The 20,043-nt window shown below is 55.2% G+C and overlaps 3 long non-coding RNA genes across 10 annotated transcripts in view; 2 read left to right on the plus strand and 1 right to left on the minus strand.

The window, feature by feature from the left end:
• LOC140607075 (uncharacterized) overlaps window positions 1-20,043 on the minus strand; it is a 175,851-nt gene that overhangs the window by 24,167 nt on the left and 131,641 nt on the right. For all 8 annotated transcript variants that reach the window (XR_012009244.1, XR_012009247.1, XR_012009248.1 and 5 more), the window contains exon 2: window positions 17,347-17,421. This is a non-coding gene — a long non-coding RNA (uncharacterized lncRNA). The remainder of the gene's footprint in view (window positions 1-17,346; window positions 17,422-20,043) is intronic.
• Window positions 13,653-15,883, plus strand: LOC140607078 (uncharacterized). Its single transcript, XR_012009252.1, has 3 exons — window positions 13,653-13,782; window positions 14,043-14,273; window positions 15,822-15,883. It is a non-coding gene; the product is annotated as an uncharacterized lncRNA (long non-coding RNA).
• On the plus strand, window positions 15,889-17,584 carry LOC140607077 (uncharacterized). The gene is made up of 3 exons (XR_012009251.1): window positions 15,889-16,025; window positions 16,356-16,412; window positions 17,173-17,584. It is a non-coding gene; the product is annotated as an uncharacterized lncRNA (long non-coding RNA).

A 20,043-nucleotide genomic window follows, 5' to 3' on the forward strand; every position in this document is an offset into this window, starting at 1 on the left:
ACATTAAACACAGAGGGGAATGTTGGGAGGCATTCGCAAAATAAAATAAAAATAAAAAAGCAAAACATACTACACCCCAGACTCATCCCGGTCCTGGCAGGCAGACCCAGCCAAGGCAGGTGGGGTGCGGAGTGGGGCAGAGGTCTGGGGCGGGGTGGGGAGGTTCAGACCGGGGTGGGTGGATGGCTGGGGAGGGAGACAGGGAATCACTGCAGGGGAGGAAAATGAGGTGAGGACAGAAGCAGCCCGACACAGCCGAACACTCCCACCCTCCCTCCTGCAGTAAACTCAGCTAGGTGTAGCATTATGTATTTGGCCCAGGACCCGCCCCCATGAGCCCAGAGAGAGGCGAGGGGGCTCACAGATTCACAGGTGCCTAGAGATCTGCAAAGTTACCCAGAAACATGCAGCTCGTCACTGGACGGACGACCGGATCTGCCGTTTACGCTTGTCCGGTGTGCATGATGCCCAGGTGAAGTCACTTTGTCACTTCCAGGGCAGGCTCCCCTCCCCACAGTCCCTGGTCCACTTGGATGTTTTTCGGGCCCGTTGTCATGGCCACTGGGGCTGATTAGAGAAACCTCTGACCACACCGCCTTGCCCTTCAGAACCTGTTTCTGGCCTCGCTTCAAGCTCCTGGGGCCCAAGTGAGATGTGTGTATGCAGAGCCTGTGCGTGTCGGGAACAAGGAAGGGAAGCATGGGAGCCGGAGAGCCCCTGTGGCTGGCTGAACGTGAGCCCCCAGGGACACCCACACCCTGACCCCGTCCCAGGGCAACCTGTGACCCCTCTGGGGGCAGAAGGGATCCCATGTGTAGAGCTGCTCCTGGAAGACCCAGGTGGGCCCCAAGGGTCACCATGAGGGTCTCTCCAAGAGGGAGGCCGGGATTGGGGCGGGGGAGAGAGGACCCAGGAGAGGGACGGAGTGCAATGTGAAAATGAAAGCAGGAGTCTGGAGTGATTCAGGAGGGAGGAATCGGAGACACAGGGGCAAGCTGGGAGAGGCAAGGAAATGAATGGATTCGTCTCGAGCACTTCCGGAGGGAACCCAGCCCTGCGGGTACTTTGACTTCAGCCCAGTGGCATGAGCGTCCAGAGCCCCTGAGAACAAATGTGTGTTGTCTTAAGCCACTAAGTTTGTGGTGGTTGTATAGCATCCATGGGGCGCAGGGGCGGGGGGAGGCGGGCGAATCTTGTCAATCGGGCATACCACACCTGTTTCCAGGCAGGTCTGCACAAGCGGGGGTCCCGGTGGGGATGCAGGTGACACTGGCACGAATGCTGCTGGTCAGAGGGGACGGGGCCCCACATTTGGCTTAGAAATGTCTAACAGACACCCTCGCAGGCTCAGAAGCAAAAAGTCAGGTCCCTGAGAGCAACTGAGGCAAGAGGCAGCCCAGGCTTTGAAGCAGGCTCTCAAATCATACCATCTGTGATCGTCACTTGGGCTGGTGGCTTGCTTAATCTGCGAAAGTCTCAGCTCTTTCATCCAAAAAACAGAGATAATATTGTGTCTGCCTTGCAGAGCTTTTAGGATTAAGTGATACACTGCAAGAAAGGCACACAGCACATGGCAGGTGCCAAATACGCAGGTACAAGTGGTAACTGTTAGGACGGATTAGGCGTGCACACATGGGCAGAGGCTGTTAGCTGATGACTCTACCGTGTACCCTCCCTTTTCTACTTGGTAACATAACTCTGAGTTTTGGCTGGCACATTGTGGCCCAAAGTAAAAAGATTACGTTTCTCAGCCTTTCTTGTAGCTGGCTATGGCCAAGTGACTGAGATCGGGCCAAAGAGGCGTAAGCAAGAGCGCTGTGGGATCTCTGGGAAGTATGTCCCAAGGGTGTTGGGAGGACGCCACTGTTTTCACCTGTCTGCCTTTACTACCTTCCGCTTTCAACAGGGACAGGATGGCAGGTGCTCCAGCAGCCATTCTGGACCACGAGGGACATGAAGATGGGAGTCATCCACTAAGATGATCTAACAAGAACACGGGATCTTGGGTCCCTGATAAACCCCAGAACCAGCACACTAGCCTCAGATGGCCTTTCTCTGAATTTCTGTTACGTGGGAGAGAATGTTCTTCTTAGTTATTAAGTTACTGCCATTTTAGGGTTTTCTAGTAACCACAACGGACGCAATCTATCACGGATCTAGAAACACAGGATTCCGAGTCTGTCTAGAGCAGTGCTTCTCAAAGCGTAGCCCTGGACCGACAGCTTGAGCAAGCACCTGGGAACCTGTGAGAAATGCCAATTCTCGGGCCCCACCCCAGACTTACTGAATCAAAACCTCTGGGAGTGGAGCCCAGGAGTCTGTTTTAACCAGGTCTCCAGGTGACTCTGGTACACTCCAGCGTGAGAACCACCATTCTAGAGCAAAGCTTCTCAACTCTGGAAGGAATGACGTTTGGGACCGGAAAACTCTTCATCATGGGGGGCGGGGGCTGTCCTGTGTGCTGTAGGATGCTCACTAGCAGCATCCTTGACCTCTACCCACTAGATGCCAGTAGTGCCCTCCTCTCCGTGTGACCATCGGAAGTGTCTCAGACACGTTAAGTAAGTAAGGGCGGTGGGGGGGGGGGGTGATGGTCAACAAAATCACTCCCAGTTAAGAAATGCTGTCTCTTGGTGGTGGTCCATTCTTGACCTTGGCTGCATGTTAGCAACACTTGGAATTTTCGCCCCCAGCCAGGTTGAATCTGTATCTACTAGGGCACGACGAGGCGGCCGTTAAAGCCCTCCAGGTGATTCCAGTGCGCAGCCCGATGCTGAGACGCCCCGCAGGGGGCCAGCGGGCCGGTAGGAGAGACGGCTCTGAGCTGGGGAAGGTGACACACCACGACCTTGACCATGGGAAGCACACAAGATGCTCCCAAGCAGACGCTGTAAAAGCATCACTGCTGCCGACCTGGGAACGGGCATCCTAGTCGCCAGATGGGGTGACTTAGATGGCGTGGAATTCCTGAGGCCTGCATCACCTCATTTCCCATCAGAACAGGGTGGACACCTTTTGGTGTCTCCCATGAATAACCACACGGAGCCTCAGTCCCTCCCCTAATAAACAGCACACAATGAACCAGCTCCCATGAGCTATAAACATGAGCTCATTCAACAAAAAGAACCGTCTTCATAAAGACAGCGGCGAGGCAGTGGAGCCCATTTAGAAACGGGGAGCAATAATTCTCCTTCCAACTGGTAAACTCCCGGGGCACTGAAACCACACTCCTCCGGCGAGGATGCGCTGGGAGCAGGGAGAGATTTCCCACGTATTTGACATTTGACGAAGCCCTGAAAGATCAGCTTGGCCGGGGCTCCACACTGGGTTGGGGCAGAAAGGAAGGGAAGAATTCAATGAGAAACCAGCGGTGAAGAAAGGGAGAGGGGAACAGGTTGATGCTCTGGCTCCTTGAAAAGAAAGATGAAGTCATGTGTAAATTGTCTCCCCTGCTGGGACTGTCTTTTCCTCCATTATTTTACTCCCTGCCTGGCCTGCCTGAAATGCTGAGCCAAGCTCTTCCTTGTTTCCCTTGGCCCAAACCATTAAGTCCAGGATGTCACTGGGGGGGGTGGGGGGGATGGAGAAAAGGAGGAGGAAGAGGAGGAAGGAAGAGAGGAGAGCGGGGGGGGGGGGGCATGAAAGAGGAAGAGGAGGAGGAGGATGGAGAGAGAAGCTCACATGGCTCTGACATTCCTAGGCAGCCCTTCATGGCAGCACGGGGACGGGGATGAGCTGGCCTCTCTGCCCCCCCCCCCCAACCTATGTCAGCCCCCCCTGCTAGCCCAGATGCAAAGAAGAGGAACGGGTAGGAGTCCGGAACCCTCAGAGGAAAGGCCCAGCCCGCGGCCAGTGCGTCTCTACGAGGCCAAGGCTCAGCGGGACGGAGCCCACCAGCACGTTCCCATCCTTTCTCAGAGGTCCTGCCTTCTGCTCTTGGAGACCAGGTCATGTGTCGGATTAGAACAAGGTACAAGAACTCCGGTTGCTCTGTATCGGCGGCCCCGGGACAGGCAAGGAGGGAACCTGGGACCCCCTCCTCTGTTCTGAGAGGCCTTTCGACCAGGTTCCAAAGTGTTTGGGACTTTGCTGCGTACACCGGCCATTCCCAGCGCTCCCCCATCCCCTTCCCTGTACTCCCACCCTTCTCCAGAGTCGAAATTTATCTCCCGCTGGACCAAACCCCTGGTTCCCTCCAGCCCGTAAACCTCGTGTGCAAACGTCCTGACTCTTGCAAATGTGTTAAAAAATAAACTTTAAAAAGCTTCCAGATGTTCTGTTTGTGCGGTGCTGTTTCTCTGCTCCTGTCTCCAGAGGCCAACGCATGATGTCCAGCATCCTGACTGCCCAGATGAAATATGAGGCGGCCAGGAGGCACCGCCTGGGGGAGGGGGGAGGATGCCCCGTCCCCCCAGGACCACACTCAACCATTTCATCTGTCGATGCTCCCCCTGCAAAGATGTGACCCTGTGCTTCCCTCCGCATACTTCCACCGCCCACTATGTCCCGTTCCTTCCGCTCTCATAGGTGAGACATACGTCCCTGGGGTTTGTTTGTTCTGTGTAGTGCAGAAACCTCCAAAAGACCCCAAGAGACCAAGCCCGAGAATCCTGAACAATACGCCTTCAGGCTTTGTGTCCTCAGAGCACCCACCTCATTGCTCCCCTAACACCCTTGTTATATACCAACTGCCTCTGACACAGGGTCAAGCACGAAATGACACACGCCCCTCACACGTAAGAGGTGAAATCGCCACCTGCAGGGACATCTGAGGAGCTGGACCGCCTGGAACCGGGGAATGGTGTTCATGGCTGGTCAAGGCCCCTTGGGGCTGGTGGCCTCTGATCTATAGAAAGGAAATTGCCAGTGGGCCGCCTTGTGCACACACGGCCCCACACGCACCCTTCCCAGCACATACGCACCTGAGGGCAGAGGATTCTTTGTACAAGGTGACGCCTGCTTCCTTTGATGCTGGCCGGATGTGTTCCCATTGGGTAAAAACCAGACCTCAATAAAATCGGGCATTATCAAAAGGCTGGTGGTTTGTGATTGCACCAGCCTGTTATCTCTGTGGCCCTGGGTGGGGCTGCTTTGTGGTTGGCTCTCCACTGAAAAGCATTAACTTCTAGGTGGATCAAAGACCCTTCCGAACCTGCCAACCTGGATCACCTGTTTATCCGCGGGAGATTGTTTCTAAAGAGGGACTTTAAAGATAATAGGGACCCTAGTCCCACACTCCCTCTGTCCTCTCCTTATCATGCAGCATGTCCCTCAGGGGCTACCCAATGGCCAATAGCAAGGCCCTTCTCTTCTCTTTCTTCGGATGGCCCATTTAATCATAGCTAAGAGGGGACTAGGCCAGACGGTGTCTGGCTCTGCTGCAACAATGGGGACCACGGGGACGGAGAGACATCTACTTGGAGGGCACGCAGGAGCTACCCCGTCCTCTGTGAATCACGCCAGGGACGGGGCTCCAGAGGACGACAGGTGCCACCCTCTTTCCTCAGGAGGGATACACCGACGGGTCCCCTCACCTGGTCCCCAAAGTCCCATGCTGGACTCTACTGTCCACCCAGACTTTGAGGGGCCATAGCCAGCCCGCAGTGAGGACACAGTGGGACTCTCACTTGTCTGGATCCAGAACATCAAGGACCGTCAACCTCACAGGAGAGAAAGCATGAGCAGTCAAGGACTGCGGTGCTGGGGGGCACCGGGACCCCCGAGCGCTCCTCCTCAGCACCTCGCAGGTCTGACTCCGGGCAGCTAGAGGCTCACTGTGGCAACCGTGCTTCACCTCCTGGTATCCGGAGTTCCTGGCCTACCATCTGGCCCCGGAGAAGCCGATGAATGAATGAATGAATGAATGAATGACCAAACACGTGAAAACTAACAACACAGGCGAGTTATCTCATGGGTGTGGGAGGGACGCGGGGCCATGGACACTCCTTCCTACGGACAGGAAACCAGGCAGGTGGCACACGTCACTGGAGACGACACCTCAGCCTTCAGAAATGGAGTCAAGTCAAGGATCAAGTCTCAGATCTCCCGCAAGTTGCCTCGATTCTCTCGGACCCACGGGACTAAGAGCCATACCTACTCCATCGTCAGGTCGTCGTGAGGACTGAGTCAAACACCAAAGGCTCAGCAAGGATATCTGCCATGATCATCGTATCCATCTCTGTCTGTACTAAAAAACACGGGAACCCACATGGAAGAAAGGAAGGACAATGAGCCACTGCCTGGTTATTTCCCCGGTATAGACCATACCTAAGAGGTGTACAGAAACTCCAGACCCATCGGTCGTGACTTTTTAATTTCTTTTGTGATCAATCACGTTGCCCGTAGCATTTAGATTAATAGTTACCTGGACTCCTTCCATGCTCCATCCCTAAAACACGGTGGGAAGGTGCGCCCCCTTATAGGAGCAGGTGACAGGGGCTCCTCCTTAAGAAGCCCCCACTGCGGACGAGGCATTGGGACCCTGGCTTTGGCTGCTGTTCAACTTTGGGAGCGCACGGACGTCCTCCGCCCCCAGCTCCTGGGTCCTGCCCTTAGCTTCTTTCCTCCTTCTAACCTGTGTCCAGTCCTCCTTGAACCTCTGGGCCACCTGCTCCGTCCCCCTCTCACTGCAGACACGACAGCCCGAAGAGCTGGCTCAGGCCACCCTGATGGGAAAGGGGGCCTCCAGGACCTCCTTCCGGTCTGCCCGGCTCGGGCCCAGCACCGCCTGGACGGCGGTGGCAAGGATGCCAAGGGGACAGGGCAGGGGGGACGCGGGGCCTCGGCACCCGCCCGGCACGACGGGGCCAGGCTGTTACCCAAGGCTGCAGCTGGGCTCTCGGAGGCCGAGGGAGGTCAGGCAGCAAGTTCACAGGACAGGCCACCCACACGGCACATCAGGGCCGCCGGACTGTCCCCAGGGCCAGCGCGGCTCCGGCCTTTGGCCCTGACTCGGAACACTCCACCATATGGCCTCCCTCGGGGAGGATGAGAGGAGGAAAAGAATAAACCAGGGGCAAGAAGGAGCCGCACCTCCCTCTGGGCGCCAGCGACCCTTCCTGGCCTAGGGGGAGGAGAGGCTGGCACGGTCCCCAGCAGCAAGCAGGCGGGGGTCACTACATGACACAGACAACCCCGCCAGGCCAGCAGCGTGCCCACGAGGAGACGGGGTCTTCCTCTGTCTGCAGCCCCCAGACAGGCTCCCGGGGCTGGATCTGAACTTCAAACAGCCTGAACCTTGGGTTACTTCACACTTTTCTAATTAAAGACCCAAACTGGATTTTCATGTTTGCAGAGACAGCTTTGACCAAAAGTGTAGGCAGCGGAGCAAAACAGGAAGAGAACTATCTCTCTTGTTCTCTCTCCCTTGCCTCTGAAAGTACAGGGGCGGCCGAGGGGGGAGATTGCAAGGGGGGGGATGGGGGACAAACAAAATCTTGGCAGCCTGAGCCCCTAGGTCCCCTGGAGCCTGCCTGTGTTCCGCTGAAAGCTGTTCTCTTTACTTTGGTCCCCACGGACACCCGTTGGTTGGTCACCGGTCAGGGGCAGGGGTGGGGGTGGAGGAGAGCTGGGTGAGGCTCCGGGAAAAGGGAAGAAAGGGGGGAAGCATGGATTCCCTGGCAGGGCTGCGGAGGAGAGAGCCCGAGTGCCTCATCTGGGCGGAAGGCAGCCTTCCCAGGCTCCTCGGCATGCTGGGACTTGCTGGAAACCGGAGCCCCGGCTGGCAGAAAGAGGGTGGACAGTGGAACCAGAATTCAAAGGGGCAGCCGGAGGAGGGGCGGGGGGCCCACGGGGGAAGAGGGGGAGGTTTCAGTGAATCATATAAATTAGAGACAGAAAGGATGTCAGGCCACCTTCACTTCCTTCCTCCCCTAATGGGAATTATCTCATTAGCCCCGAGCCTCCCAGAGGCCGACTCTAAACGATTCCTGTAATGGGGAGTTCAGTACCCCCCCTCCCCGCCCCGGCCTCCCTACGGGATCTGCCTCCTAGGAGGCCAAAGAAGGGCCTTAAAGCCATAGTAGCAAATACCATGCCACTCAATGGACACAATACTGGCTTCTCCAGGCGCTTCACGGTACGTTAGGGCGACCCTCGCACCCCGTGTTTCCACTGGCAGGAATTTACTGTGAGGAACAACAGTCATGGACATGGGGATAGGCTCATTGAACGACACCCCACTCCCAAGAATGAGAGTCATGTTCTAATCCCTGGAAGGTGTACATGTCACCTTATGTAGGGACTTGGCAGGTGGGATTAAGGTAAGGGTCCTAAAACGGGGAGGGGATCCTGGATTATCCAGATGGGCCCTGAATGCCATCACAGAGGTCCTTATCAGAGGGAGGCGGACGGAGGCCTGAGCGCAGAGAAGAACGGACGTGAACACAGAGGTAGAGAGTGGTGCGATGTGGCCACAAGCCAAGGAATGTGGCAGCGTCCAGAGGCCTGGAACGACTCTCCCCTGGAGCCTCCAGAAGGAACCGGCCCTGCCCACAACTTGGTTTTAGTCCCATGAGACCCATTTCAGACTTCTGGCTGCCAGGATTGTAAGAGAGTACATTTGTGGTGGTGATGTTTTTTGGTTTGTTTTTTGTTATTTTTTTCTAGACAGAGAGTGAGCAAGGAGTGCTGGGTGGCTCAGTGGTTGAATGCCTTTGGCTCAGGTCATGATCTTGGGGTCCTGGGATCGAGTCCCGCATCGGGCTTCCCATAGGGATCCTGCTTCTCCCTCTGCCTGTGTCTCTCTCTCTCTCTTTCTCTGTGTCTCTCATGAATAAATAAATTTTAAAATCTTAAAAAAGAGAGAGAATGTATGTGTGTGCCAGCGGGACAGTGCAAGGATGGTGTGGAGGGAGGGGTAAAGGGAGAGGGAGAGAGAGAGAATTTTAAACAGGGTCTACACCCAGCACATGAGCCCAACAAGGAGCCTGAATGACCCTGAGATCATGACCTGAGCCAAAATCAAGAGTCGGATGCTTAACTGACTGAGGCCCCCCAGGCGCCTTACATTCGTGTTGTTTTAAACCACCAAGCTGGTGGTGACTTGTTACAGCAGCCCCCGGAAACTAGGATGGATATGAATCAAGTTCTTGCTACCAGGATGGTCTTCAGAGCCTTTTGCAGCAAAAGAGAAAAAAATGTGGGAAACATTAAAGAACTAACTGTTTAAAAATAACTATGCCATGGGTCCTACAATGAAATACGATACAACCATAAAAGCACCAAAATATTATTTTTTTAAAATAAAGAATGGATACATAATTGAGTATGGATCCCGAATATTTTCTCTGCCTTTCATAAACTTTTCCAACGGTAAGCACCTCATAACTACCTCTGTCATCACATAAGTCACGATTTGACAGACTTGAGTCTGAGCATCCAGGGGTGGTACTTTTCTGGACTGTGAACACGGTCTCCCGGCAGAAGGGCTCTGCTCCACGTACACCTCAGCCTGGCACCAGGGCCCTAGGCCCATGGGCTAACAGGCCTGCAGACCCCACTCCCAAACTTATGAAGCAGTCCTGTCTCCTTACAGGCAGTCTGGTCCCCTAGACCCCTCACTTCGAGCCTGTTCCCGTAACCCGCCACAGAGCACGTTCACGTCTGCCTCACACTCTTACGCTGAGGCTGCCATAACAAATGACCACAACCTGGTGGCAAAAAAGCAAGACACTTCTCATAGTTCAGGAGGACAGAAGTCCAAAATCAGGGTGTGGGCAGGGGTTGTGCCTTCCAGAGGCTGAGAGGGGGAACCTGTTCCAGGCGTGTCTCCCGGCTGCTGTTGGCCTCTAGCCACCCTTGGCCTGTGGACACTTTCCTTCGATTTCTGTTCCCCTCTGCAGATCCCCATCCTCTCTGTGTCTCTGTTCCCCCTCTCTCCTCTCAGGACTTGTCATCGGGTGCTTCACTCATCACATCTGCAGAGACCCGATTTGTAAACACGGTCACATCTGAGGTTCTGGGGGACGCTCTTCGATGCACTGCCGATGGCCTGCAGCTCTCTCCTCTCTCTCCTCCAGCCTTCTTTACTCAGAGTCACAGCAGCTCCACAAGGCCTTCTTGGATTCTTCCCCGTTCCAGCCGTCAATCCCTTCTGGAAGGACCCGGAGGCAGATGGAGTCTCCTGAAATGACTAGGGCAGGTGGCCTCAGGAGAAACGACATTCTCCGCGAGTGTCCCGGCAGAGAATACCCATCCGGAAAGACTCAGAGGAGATCCTGGTCCAGACAGGAGATGGAATTCGATGGCCAGGGAGAGGCTGGCTTTACGAGAGCAAGGACTGTACCCAATCCACTTAGCACAGCGCTGGCCAAGGAGAAAGCACTCACCAGATGTGTACCACCCCACCAGAGAGGTCCCCTCAAATCTCAAGGTGCCTCCTTTCAACGGATATGTGGGACATTTTGGAACAAAACAAAGAATTAGACAGTTTGTATATTCAACGACTGTTGAGCGCCTCCTGGTAAACCGCGCCACGAGATACAATCTGACGTTCCTCTGGGCATCTCCATTTGTGGCAAGACAGTGACAAACCACATGGCTGGAGACACCTAAATCAGCACCCCAATGATTGTGTGGACTGAGAAAGAGACTCGGCATCACCAGTGTCCATATGGTAGGTGGCAGGTTCCTCAGGAAAGCCCAATAGATAAGGCGCTTGCTTCTTCTCGGCCCATTGAGGAAGGCAGAGGAGGCGCAGAAGGCAGTGGAGCATTCTCCCCCGCAGCAACCAAGGTCAGGCTGTCTGTTCCTGCTGCAGCCCAGACAAAGCACACCTACCAGGCGGTGATTTATCAGCCGTGGGAGGCCCAAGAAGATCTTAAGCCACAGGTGGGTGCCTGTAAAGCCACCCTCCCAGGGGGAGCGCAGACCTCAGGACCCGCTTTGCTGCTAATCACCATAAGCACCACGGTGCCGCGCCCTCGATCTGGGTGGCCCTTTGCCACTCCCGAAGCCTTGCCACGTTGCTCGGTGAGCTCAGCTGGCCTCACACAGACCCTGTCAAGTAAGCAGGACCTAAGTGTTGTTCTTATTCCCACTTTGCAGATGGGGAAACCGCTTGAGCATTCGATGACTTTCCCGGGGGCCACCCAGGGAGTATGTGTCCCAGGCAATAGCTCAGTGCTCCTTCCATCTCCATCGCCCGTAGGGCAGCCCCTCTGCTGCCCACAGGTATTTTAGGGCTTTACAGGGGAAACAAATATCGGGGAATGGCTCTTCCCTCTGGCTGCTGGGCTTTGTTTTGGGGGACACTAGAGAGCATGGCTTCCTAATATTCCCATCTCTTCCTGTTCAATCTTCCTCCTCCTGCTTGAGAGCTGGCAGTGGAAGGGCAGGGGCTGGCAGGGACCGGCACGGCTTGTGTCTAGCCTGAGCCTCTCCCAAGAGCAGTGAGGCATGCCTTTTGGGATCCGGAAGGAGGAGCTTTTGTGTATTTGTGTACATGTGTATTTTTTCAGGCCTAGAGAATGAGAAAGGAAAAGCAGAGCTGACCTGAATGCCTACCTCAGCTCTTGAGCTTCGGCTTTGCCAACCTGCCCCACCGAGGTCCTCAAAGCCGGCCCTCTGTTCCACCTAGCTGTCTCAAGCAGCCTCACAAAGTGGTTTTGGGTGACTTCAGAGCAGAACAGAGCAAGGACACTACCCTGTTCTGGGGCCTCAGGTCAATAGGGCAGGACCTAATGACCCTCAGGTCAGGCCTCCAGGGGAGGAGGCAGGGTTCCTTTGCTGGGGCCTCTGGAATGATTAGCCCACACCACCCCAGAGGCCTTCACTGCAGAGCTGATTGAGGCCCAGGAACCAGAAACGTGCAGGTGACACCTGCAGGGCAGGGCAGGCCGGGCCAGCCCCATCCACAGCCCACACCTCCTGGAAGGGCCAGGTTCAGGCTGGCTCCTTGGACCTCACCTTCTAGCTAAGGCTTCTCCTTACCAAACCATTTCCCGGTTCCCTTCCTTGTCTTGGGTGGAGTTTGTGTCATCCTCAAAGCACCTTGGGAGACACGGTACACTCAGGAGCTCCGTGGGCTCCTCTGCCTTTCGGTTCAGGCTGGAGAGGAGCCCCGAGGAGGTGAGTGGATGGTGTGCAGGCTGTGGAAAGCCCAGCTGCCTCCAGCAATCCAGGCCGGCGTCTGGTTCCCATGACACTCTTACTGGCAGCGTTAATAACTAACCACGTCCCAGACAGGTGCTGGCGGCCTGGCCTTAGGAGTTCTTGTTCAGGGCTGACAGTGAGTCACTTCCCTTTTATAGTTTTGCTAGCAGACTGAGTCACCCGGAGGCCGAGCCTTCCGCACAAGTTCTCACACCTGGGCCAAGTAACATTCGTGCCCATACCTCCGACCGCCTCATCTCCAGCCAGCGGGGCCTTGTGAAGCTGACCCTCGTGGCCTAGGCCAAACAGTGTCCCCGTGACCCTGCCTCTGCCCCGGCCCCTCCCCGCCCACTCCCTCAACAGGGACAGCGATCCCAGGCCCAAGGAGTGCCTGACAGGTGGTCCCCTAGGCCTGGTGCTGGGTTAGGCCCTGTTGCCTTTGACCTTTACCCTAAAGACCGCTCTCATACCTTCCTACCCCTTCCTCCACTTGCAAACAAAGAAGACCGGACGTGGAAAGTCCTAGACAATGAGACAAAACTGTGAAGCCACGTTAGCTCCATCGCTCCGGGGAAGGACAGAGGCTGTGGGGTGGTAAACTGAGTCCCATGACCGTCCACCTGCTCTCTACGCGCTGTGTCAAGACGGGACACGGGCCTGGCCTGGCAGGACCGGCTTCCTCTGTGCTCTGGAGACACATATTAGATCAACCTCACCTGGGGGAACAAACCTTCAGGGAGCCCTCCCTTTCCCCACTCTCTTGTATGGTATTTTCCTACAAAAAAAAATGTTTTTAATTCAAAATAGAGAAGGAGGGAAAAACATATGGAAAAATTAAAAAGAAAAAAAAACAGGAGGCAAAAAAAAAAAAAAAAGCAACCAAAAACTTCACTGAAATAGTTGGGAGATTTACTTTTTTTTTTTTTTTAAATCCTCAGAAAGTCCCTCTTGCTACCTGGTTTCTAAAACAGACGATACACACAGATGCCATTAGGTTGGACAGCGCCAGGCGTCTCACCGCCGGGGGCTCCCGGCAGGTGTGAGAGTGACAGGTTGGGAAGATGACACTATTTCTATCCTCAGAAGATGGGAGCGGAGGGGGAGAAAGGCCGGGTGTGGCGGGAAACCTGACACCCCGCCAGCCCGCGCTGGCCTTTTGGGTGAACTCTGCTTGTCTCGCTGGGGATGGGGCGACGGGGCGCCCCTTGGGGGACAGGCGGGCGGGTGCGTGCCCCCCACCTCTCAGGTCGCAGAATGCAACTCGTCCACGTGGCTCAGGGGGCACGGCTGCGGCCCCCCGAGCTCCACGGAGCCCCCCGGACTTTCCAGACCGCACTTTGCGATGGGCTTTGGCGCAGCCTTGCAGGACACAGGGGGCTTTCTGGGCTCCACACGTCTCGCACACCGTGTCCCGGGACGCAGCCGGCCACGCTGCGGTCACAGCGCCTGCCGAGGGGACAGATGCCAGAGGGGAGAAAGGCTCCACCCCCAGCCCCCTCCCCCCGCCCCCAGGGCTGGCCTGGGAGCCCGGGTGAGTCATCAGGCCCCGGCAGTGACCACGATGTCCCAGGGTGACGTGGGAGGCCCGGGGACGGAGCCCGCTGCACAGACGCTAGCCTCGGTGACTCACATTTGGGCCCCGAGGGGAAGTTCCATCTGCGAGTCCTTTGGATGGCTCTTGTCCCCCGGGTGAGGTCATCCCCGCTGCTGCTCACCACCAGGACTTGCTTCTTGCTCCCAGAGCCCCGGCTCCTTGCTGTCACTTATGGTTACGGCTGACATCCCCGGGTCGGCCACCCTCTGCCTGCCGGTCGCACAGAACGGGACGGACGGAGCTGGGGACAGACGGAGCTGGGGACAGAGCGCATCCTCCCCGGGGGGGAGGGGGGTGTCAGGCTTTCTCATCTATAGGGGAAAAAAAAGTTCTTCCTCCCGATGATCTCACACAGGAGCCTCTGGGGCCTAAAGGCAGTGGCTGTGACAGCCCCGTGAAAGGAAGGACCCCGAGTCAATGCCGCACTGGTACCGCTTACGAGGACGCTGCGGGGACCCAGCCGCCAGGCCACCACCCTACTGCGTGTCCCCAGGCCATCGGTCTGCAAGTAGACACGGCCACGGGTAGGAAAGTGTCCCCAGCAGAGTCGACTGGAAATGCGCTCGGGTTTGGGACAAAGATGCAGGTAAAGACGTCACCCGGCTCGTTGCCTTTTCCTTCCTCCAAGCGCGTACGACAGGGCATGTGCACATTTCTAAGGCTCTATTGGGTAGAAGGAGGTCCGGGCTTCGATCCTTGGCTAGTTCTTCCGCCCCAGGCACCGGTGACAGAGGAGTCCCCCGAGACGGGGGCGAGGTGTGAAGTTTTCAGCGCACTTAAAATCACAGGGCGTTCACTACCAAGCACCAAGACCGGGTCCTCAGGGACGCGTGCTAAGAAAGACACGCTGTTTCAGGGTGAGCGCTGGAGCACCCTGAGCCCGTCCCACCTGGAGGGTCACTGTGACCGCAGGACGGGAAGGACAAACGGCGAATGAGGACTTTCCCCTGCAACTGTGGAGTTCCCTATAGTCAAAAGGAGGAGGAAGATGATGGGAAGACTGCAGGGCAGCAGGAGGAGCCCCCCCCAGAGGGCTGAGGGGAGACCACGAGGGAGGGCCTTGAGCTAGGAGCCTCCTGGGGGTCCCTGAGGGCAGCCCGCTCCCCGCCACGGCCCTGCCTACAACTGGAACAGCAAAACCAGGGCATCTGGTCTCCCTCCCCCATCGTTCTCTCCGCTCATTCGCTCCCGCTTGCTCCTTCTTCACTCCTCTTCCTTGCTGCTGACCCTACAGAGGGCCCGTCTGATGCCTGGTGGCTCCGCAGGCAGGAGGGGGGGACTGGGGACAGACCCTCGTGGGAAGCCACGGCCCCGGTGCAAGACGCTATCCCAAATTAGGCGATCAGAGCCCCTGAGAAATGTCCTGGAAGCTTCTCAGCTCGTCCCCCCCCGTAAATGCCATTCTGTTGTCACATACACGGGGTTGAGCGGGACAGAACAGGCACTTCCATGGACCCCAGCTGCTCTGCTCCTCTCGGTTTCTATACCAGCTGCCCGTAAGTGTGACCACAGCACACTCGTCTCAAGACCCTGCTGTGGCTCCCAGGTACCCTCGGTGGGAAAGCTCTCCCCGGGCCGAGCCTCACCCCGGCCCCGCCGGTGCTCCTGCCCTCAGCCTAACGTCACTGTCCCCTCCGCAGGGAACGTGCTCAAGGGCTGCCCCTTCAAGCCTGCGCTCAGACGTCACCTCCTCAGTGAGGCGCCTGCCCCCTTCAACACTGCAAGCTGCCCTCCCCTCCCCGCCCTGCGCTCGGCCTGCCTTTCCTGCCCACATTCCCGCGGTTTTGCACAATGCTATCACATGCTTACGTACTAGATAATTAACCTATTTACCATGTTGCCATTTATCACCTACCCTCCCTGCACCAGCAGGCCGGTTCCACGGTGGCAGGATGGGCTTCTCTGCCTGGAACCGTCCTGGCGCATAGTGGGGACCCAATAACAGGCCGTTCCCAAGGGCACAGGGGGGCCGTGTATCTTAGGGAATGAACAGCCATTTAGGCTGAGGTTACCTGGGGATGGAGGGGGGAGGGAGGGCTGAGGTGGAGGGTGCTGTGCTCACAAAGGCAGTGCCCACAACTGGCTTGGAAATTCCCCTGGAGCCACACGGTCACACCCTGGCCCTAACTCACAGCTCTCCAGTCACCCAAGCACCCCCAGCAGCTACAGAACACCTGACTCCTCCCCAGACCCACCCTCCCGCCCTTGGTCCACACCATCATCTGGACAGAAAACATGCAGGGAGAGAGGGCCGATGTGGAAGAAACACCCAACTAACAGAAGACGAGCCCCACTCCACCCCCCACCACTGTCAAGGCAGCAGTGCGGGGAGGCGAAGGTGAGCTGATGTTCTAGCTGAAGGAGCAACCAGTGCCCTGGGCCCCTGTGGTCCTGGGGTTTTGAGGAGGGAAGCACACAGATGGAGACGTGGTGGGGAGTCGGGGGCGAGCACGGAGGCAGGGTGTGGACAATATTCCAAGTCTGGGGGTGGGATCAAAGCAGGGAAGTCTGGCTGTAAGGATCCAAATTTGGGTGGGAATAATTAGATTAAGGGTCCAGTGAGATCCAGTTGCTGGGATAACCAACAGGGAACCATGACAGGGCTGCTTTCCGGCTTTGTTTTTTTTTTTTGTTTTTGTTTTTGTTTTTGTTTTGTTTTGTTTTTTAGATCAGAAAGTGGCACGATGAAACCTGGGTGTGAGAAAGACGTTTAGAGAAGACACAGGTAAGATAACTTCGGGAAAGAAAGACTGGAAATCCAAAGGTTGGAGACCCTGATGAGGACCCCCAGCTTGTGTCAAGATCAACAGGGTGGCTGCGAGAAGCGGGGGTGGAGGGGGGAAGGATCAGATCCAAAAATCACAATTGCCAGGGTTTAGTGTTCTAAGGGACGGAGGCATTAACACCTCTACTTGATCCATGTGGAGTAAGACACACAAGGAAGGGAAGACACAGGGCATCTGTCATGGTCTAGCCTTGTATTGGTATTAGTCGTGTTATCTCATTTAACTCATGACCTCCCATGAGGACAAGGTATCAGCACCAGCATCTTCTAGGCGAGGAAACGGAGGCTTAATAAATCACCCAAGATCCTATCCAGGGATGGTGAGGTTAAAAACAAAAAAACAACCATTGACATTTAACTGTGGGCTTAATCCACTCCGTATCTTCTCATCTCATGCCACAACACGGTGGGGATGGCTCCTTCATTGTCCCCATTTCACAAAAGGAAAAACTGAGGGCTAGGGAAGTGCAGGTCTGCAGCCTAGGGAAGGAGGCCGTGAGAGAAGGCGACCCAGGGCGAGGAAGCATTCCTCTGCTTTCTCATCTGTAGCTTGGGCATGTGTGACATGCTCACCTGCTGGCGTGGCGAGAGGTGAGAGTGAGTTCACCCAGGTAGAAGCTGTGGGAACACAGTCTGCCTGGAATTAATTGCAATGACTGTTAGCATTTATTAACCTGTGTCTCTGGACCTTCTCTGACAGCTGACAGCAAGGCTCCTGCCTGCCAATCACCCCTCTGGGCTGGCACGCGGGTGCAGGTGCACTAGGGATGCCTGGGAAAAGGAGGTTTGCCGCCGAAAGGAAGAAAAAGCCCCAGAGCGAGCCGAGGAGCAGGGGTGTGGCTCCGCTCTGCTTACCGCCCCGCCACCCGCTCACCTTTCTTTTTTTCTTGTCCTTCTTTCTTGGTTCGGGGAGCACATCCCCAGGCCAGCCTCAAGCCTCCGATTTCACCTAGAAAAAGAAGGGAGAGTGACATCAGGAAACAGGAGAGTAAAACTTCTCCTCAAATCCAGAGGGAGATGTCTCTGAGTGCCAGACAGCCCCCCAAGGACAATCATAATTGTTGATTCTTTAACATAGAATAAAACTACCTTCATTCTGAATGAAGCAAAAATCCGTCACAGACATAGCAAACTAGAAGCGTATTGTCAAAAAAATACAGGTTATCATCCTAATGGACTAGACCTAACAATAAAATGAAGTGAGTATCACATTGGATCGTGATTTTTTTTTTTTTTGCAAGTTAAAACTTAAATTTATGGTGGATTTGGGCTACAAAAAATAATAATCTATTGCCACGGTGCTGAGTTGTTCTTTTTTTTTGGGGGGGGTGCCCTTTACTCAAAGACTCCTATGACTCTATTTCTGCATTTTTTTATGTTCTGACCTTGTGGCATGTCTGAATTCCTGACATGGGATAGCACATGAGGAACATCTAGCTCTGGGCCCGGCCCCCACCGTTATTAGCTACAGTTTCATTTATTTCTTTTTTTTTTTTTTTTTTACTCCAGTTTCATCAGGCTTTGACAAGTCAAAAGTCACCATTAATAACAAACATTTATTTCTTTATGAGTTCCCAGAGAGCGAGGCTATTACGTGCCATCCGTCCAATTCCCGAGCAAATGTGCGCGGTTACCAACATAGTCGCTGCTGCTGCTGCTGCTGCTAAAATAGATATTTAATCTTTAAATCCGACCTCTGTCCAGCCTGATTCAGACACCAGGAAGAGTAGTATTTCAAAAGGTGTTTAAGATAATAGCCCCATTCGAAGCTTCCCCATCATTAAGCTCATGGCAAACGAAAACAGAGAGAAGAAAGAAAAAAAGGGGAAAGATAATACCATCAGATTTGAAACAGAAAACTTGTAACCTTCACTCACAAGGGAGAGGATTGTTTGGGTGGCGTTTTGTTCTTTCGCTGGATGCGCACATACATCATCTCGGCGCTTGGATAGCTCCCGGGGTTTCTAGAGTTTACGGAGGACAGGGTCCAGGCTGGTACTCCGTGGCCAAGCCCATCAACCGATGCCTACCACCAGATCAGCATCCTCTGAGCCCCAGCACCCCGTCCCCTCATCCTGAGGACACACATCTGTTGGGCCAGCTTTATTTTACCACGTCCACAAACTGATCCCAAGACCAACCTCGAATGCAACGTAGGGCTCTTGACTACAGGGCCAGGAACTCAACAATTTTAGCTCCCATGAACCATGCAACACTTGAGACCTAACTAGATGCCTCGCTCATGCTGGAAAACTCATCAAAAAGAAGCAAGCCAAAGCACAACATACCCTCCAACAAGTCGGGCAGCAGGATGGATTCCCGCTCCTGTTATTGCTCTATGTAAAGCCGCCCCCCATGCCCCACCCACGTTCAGTTTGTTAGGTGGAGCGCATCCGGTAACCCCGTGCAAGCTGAGGCCTACGTGAGTGGAAGTGATTCCAGCCCGACCCTTCCAGGAGGAGATAGGAAATTTAATACAAGTAAACCTAAACCCACCCCGCTCTCAAGACATTCCAATCCAACCAATGCAGTAACAGACCTTGGGGAGTATGAGACTTAAACCCTATGGTTTAAGGGGACGAGATCTGAAACGGAGCAAGGACTCTCACAGTCTAGGTGCCCAGACCAAGCTACCTACTGAAATCACTGTCCCCCTACCCCTGGGCAGCTAGAAAACCGTACTAAAGCCTGGGTCCCACTCCTAGCAATTCTGATTTGCATAAACTCAGGTCTGGGTTAAAACAATTTTTTTTTTCAATTCCCCCCACTCCCCATCCCCGGTAAGTCTAATATGCATCAAAATTTAAGGATCATCTGGAGATTCTCTTAAAATTCAAATTCAGTGTCAGCCTGAGATTCTGTATTTCTAATAAGCTCCTGGGTCAGCCCAATGCTGGTGGTCCACAGAACACACTCTGAGTAGCCAGGTCTTAGCAGGGATGCCCTCAAATACCCGCCTTATGTCCCCATCCCCAGAAACCTCAGGCCAACTGACCCCGCCCCACACACCTCCCCTCCCCACTGCCTCTCCAGTAGGGGACCTGCCCAGCTGACTCTGGATGCCAGATGGTCAGAGACATCACTCACATCCCAAGAGACAGCTGCCTCCCTCAATCCACTTCTGGGCAATCCAGCCCCCAGCCTGAAACATACTCTAAGAAACGGTATGTTTCTGCTCTGTTCCTTAACACGAGCGGGGCTTCTTCCCCTTTGCTTTTTGTGTCCACATGCCCATCCAGGGCAGGCAAGCTGCAGGCCTCCGAGACGGTCCGGGGACCACGGATGCAGCCTCTCCCTGCCCACGGAACGCTCACTCAACATCTGCCATGCAGGGCCCTGTAGCGGCCGCACACCCACCTCCCCACTGCCCTTCCATCCTCGGTGTGGACCACAGCAGGCCGAGGAGTGGATGGCACTTCCTCGGAAGCAGGCCAATGGCAACATGCCATGCCTGGCACCAAACCTCTGAGGGAGGCCAGATCTTGCAACGGGCTACCCACAGCCTGCTCCCAAAGGTTCCTCCCTTCCATCTGTACCTCCCACACCAGCTAGGTCCTTCCAGATGTCTCCA

This window comes from Canis lupus, chromosome 16, assembly GCF_048164855.1.
Source record: "Canis lupus baileyi chromosome 16, mCanLup2.hap1, whole genome shotgun sequence".
Classification (NCBI taxonomy): Eukaryota; Metazoa; Chordata; class Mammalia; order Carnivora; family Canidae; genus Canis; species Canis lupus.